General features: G+C 23.3%; 2 non-coding genes across 2 annotated transcripts; both read left to right on the forward strand.

The window, feature by feature from the left end:
• The first annotated feature begins 1,715 nt into the window (after window positions 1-1,715).
• Window positions 1,716-1,797, forward strand: TRNAS-AGA (transfer RNA serine (anticodon AGA)). The gene has a single exon. It is a non-coding gene; the product is annotated as a tRNA-Ser (tRNA).
• Window positions 1,798-4,018: 2,221 nt separating this feature from the next.
• On the forward strand, window positions 4,019-4,100 carry TRNAS-UGA (transfer RNA serine (anticodon UGA)). Its single transcript has one exon. It is a non-coding gene; the product is annotated as a tRNA-Ser (tRNA).
• The last annotated feature ends 221 nt before the right edge of the window (window positions 4,101-4,321 follow it).

The following is a 4,321-nucleotide window of genomic DNA, read 5'->3' on the forward strand; positions in this document are numbered from 1 at the left end:
GTTCATAGATATTATTTATTTCTTCACTCTTAGTCTTTTATATTTCCTCGAAAATATAGGTAAAGAAACAAAAAAAGTGTATTTCCTATAGCGAAAGATAACTCCTGATCAGCCGTAAGATACAATTTAATATTTTTATGTGGTAAAATAGCGTATGAATATGTTGAGTTAAACTATATCATAACATTTTGCATTCTCAAATTAAATTAAAAAAACAAAGAATGAAAGACAGGGAATCGTGTGCTTTTATATTAATATTATATTTATAAATGAAATTTTTCTGTGAAAATCACTTAAGTATTTAGCTTTTGTCTTAATAATTTCCGTCTATATGATAATTTTTCCTATTATTTTAAATATAAATCGTTAACTGATTCATAAGTATATGTAAAATATTTTATGTGATAAATATTGCGCATTTTCATAATATATATCTATTTCAAACATTAATGCTTTATTATCAATTACTATGGATACTCAACATCGAATTTTCAAAATTATTTCTGGGGGAATTTGTAACCATATATTATAATGCAGTAAAAGAATTAGCCCATTTTTTTACATAATCTTTAATCTAGAGATAAAAATAATTTGGTTATGGGGGTGCAGTAAATATTTATAGGTCAACCCAACAAAAAAACCAGATTAAATATTATTTTATAAAAGATTACATAATAATAGAAATAATTCTTATATAGAGGGCAGACCATACCAAATTTTTTTACAAATGGAAAAATTTTGGTTTCTCAAAAAAATGAGAAGGCTCTGTCTGTTAAATGAAAAACCGATCTAAAAGATAATTTTCAAAAAAAAAACCTAATATCGTATTTTTTATCTAAATTTGTTTACAGTAAGTTATTCTTGATTCTTTAATTTTCTTGTATTATTATCCTTTGTTTCAGAAAATCAAATATTTTTAGTATAAAAAATTTATCACCCTTTTTTTTAATCGGGATTAAGATTTCAATTCAAGTTTTAATTTAGTAGTATAGTAGAAATAAAAAAAGATCGATTAAATAAAAAAAAATTAGAACAAAAATTTATAAGAATTTTATGTTTTTTTAAGCGATAATTTCCAATTAAAACGCAAGAAAGTTTTCCTGTATGCACAAAATTCATTGTTTATAATCTTAATTTGTATTTTTGTTTTTTATTCTTCGTTTAAAATAAGATTAATTCTTTTCAAGCTACATAATACGATATATTTTTATATTTTCATCTTCGTTTTTTATTCTTCGTTTAAAATAAGATGAATTCTTTTCAAGCTACATTATACGATATATTTTTATCTTTGTTTTTTATATTTCATGTTATATATGTTATTTCACCTATTCCTTAATTAAATAAACAATTAAATTTCATTTAAAATAAGATGGAATTTTTTTCGAGCTACATTATACGATATATTTTTATATTTTCATCTTTGTTTTTTATGTTTCATTTACAATAAGGTTAAGGTTTTTTGCATACTATAAAACTTAATTATTTATACGAATATTTTTTTTTATTTGTATGCTTTTTTTGATTTCTTTCATAATAAGGTAAATGTTTCTTGCGTGCTTTTAAAATCTATAATTAAGTATATTTATTTTCGTTCTTTATATTTTTGGTTCATTTGAAATATGATAAAAGTTTCTTTCAAGTTAGCAAATTTGATTAATTACACAGATGTATGGTTTATATATTTATTTGTAGATACTTTCTCTTAATTTTAAGACAGCATGGCCGAGTGGTCTAAGGCGGTAGATTAGAAATCTGCTGGGTTTACCCGCGCAGGTTCAAATCCTGCTGCTGTCGGATTTTAAATTACATAAATACGTTAAATTTACGATAGAATACAATACTAAAATTCAATGAAATTCTAAATCTTTTATAAAATATAATATATTATAAAACCACCCAACATTTCACTGATAAACATCTTGTGTGTCTGATATCATAGGTTTTCCCGTCTATATCAATCTGCTTTGGTGTGCAATAAATGGGTCTCTGTTGAGACAATTAGCAAATTTTCAAGATAAAAAGATGAAAATGTAGTGTTTTGGGCCTTTTAAAATAAAATTTACCCGAGTATTTATCTATTCATTATTATAGAATTTATATTTTGTTTCATGTTTAGCTCAACTTAAAAAAATGCGATTTCTATCATTATATCTCGAAACACTTATACTATAAAAAACATAATTTCATTTGATTTAGTGCCATTAAAAAATAGTATTGATTGTAAAAATTAATGTTTAGCATGAATAGAATTTGTTGTGATTATTCAATATTAGGATTATTAGATCAGTTCTTAAATAAAATTAGTTCGGATTTTCTATTGTCAATAGAGTGTATTATAGCAACAAAGTTCTAGAATAGAATTCAAGATTGTAATTTTTTGGATTTAAATTTATTAAAAAAGCAAAATATCTTTGCCTGGAGCATGAAAAACTAGCCACAATTGTCAATTTTTCATCTAAAATACTGCTTAAAAATGCGGTTTAAAAAGTAAATATTTTTGTTATCTATAAATGATATCCAAGTGTGAATGAAAGCAGAGCATACAAAAATTGCTTTTTATGTGTGAAAATATGAATTAAAATTTTTTTAACTCTTTTTTTGGATTCATTTAAAGATATATAAAGTATTTATTATTGGTAAAAATACATGCTTAAAAAATTAAATTTAGTATAAAATTATGCAATTGATAAACATTCAGAATAAAAGAAAATTTAGCGATCATTTGTGGCGTGATAAATTCAATCAATTGAAAAATAAATTCTTAAAGCAATCCAAGTCATTAATACTGATATTTCCTGTCTTTACTGCAATATTTATATTGGGAAACCATCTATTTTAATTTCTGATTTTTATATTGCAAGAAGTTTTTCAATTTTTTTGTGTGAAATTATTCATTGCATAAGACTGTAAAACATTCAGTCCTATAAAAACACACACGAAGTGAAAGGAATATTTTTGTTTTTTTTATATATCTGGAAAGGCTATTTTTGGGCATTGAAAAAGTATACTGATTTTTTAATAAAATAATCTTAATATTCTTTTTATCAGATTTTGAAAATATTACTTATGAGCTATGGATGAAAATAATCGAATGCTTTGAATCATTAAAATTTAAGGTTTTTTTTGCCGAATACTCTAAGAAGCTTGAATTTTATTTTTTTCCTTTTGTCTAATTATGACTACAATTTATTTCCGACTTTTTTAAAATATTAATGGTTTATTAATTAAATATTAGTTTCTAGTATGATTTGCCACATTAAGATGTAAGAAAAAATAAATAATCTAAACTTTGCAATTTTTGATATAAATTATTACACTGCCGAATTTTAATGCAAATTGTAATTTTCAAAGAATTATGGATACGAAATTGTTTGATAAAATATGAAAAAATATTTCAATTTAAATTAAAAATTTAATGGGAAGAATCCAATCAGTGCATAAATTAAAGGCCTAAATATTTATACTTTAGACATGAAGCATATAATCCATAAAAATGAAAGTGAAACTTACTTTGATAAGCACTTGTTGTGCATATACTTGATAATAGCAAAATATAAACTGCCCTGATCTAGTTTTTGATATAATAGTTATAGAAAATTGTTTTTAGCATAAGTATGATTAAATATAGCACCATTAATTTTGTTGGTATTTGATGTGTTTCATTAGCATTTACTAAATTTTGTATAGAAAAAATAAATTTAAAGTTTTGAGAGTTGATAATGAGAGTCATGAAATTTTCAATTTATTTTAAAATTTTGTGCTTTATTATTGCTTGTGTGCAAAATAACTTTTTTATAAAAGCCACCAAAAAAATACATCTATATTATCAGCCAAATATGCTATATTCAAAATCTTCTTAAGATTATATTTTAATCATTTTTAGAGAATCAACATGGTGAATCCTTCAAAATTTATTTAAAAATTAATGTTTATTTGCAAATTTTATATCGTTAACAAATTAGCTGTAATTTTTATATATTTTTTAAATTTCTATTTATATAATTCTTTCATTTTAGACAGTATGGCCGAGTGGTCTAAGGCGATAGATTTGAAATCTATTGGGTTTACCCGCGCAGGTTCAAATCCTGCTGCTGTCGTCTTTTGATTATTTTCATATGATACCATTTTAATGCTACTTCATTTTCAAATCCTACACAGTATTTGCGTATGTTATTTATAAGAGCCAAGCTACACATTGCTTTAAAAAGATGCACATTTTTAATATTTTATCTTCTATTGTTAGAATAACAGGGTGTTCATGATAAATAAATTTAATATTGATCCCTGTATATTATTTTACTCATGTAATTAAAATCAT

Source organism: Rhyacophila brunnea, unplaced genomic scaffold, assembly GCF_057557595.1.
Source record: "Rhyacophila brunnea isolate RB1 unplaced genomic scaffold, BYU_Rbru_1.0 scaffold_49, whole genome shotgun sequence".
NCBI classification, from domain to species: Eukaryota; Metazoa; Arthropoda; class Insecta; order Trichoptera; family Rhyacophilidae; genus Rhyacophila; species Rhyacophila brunnea.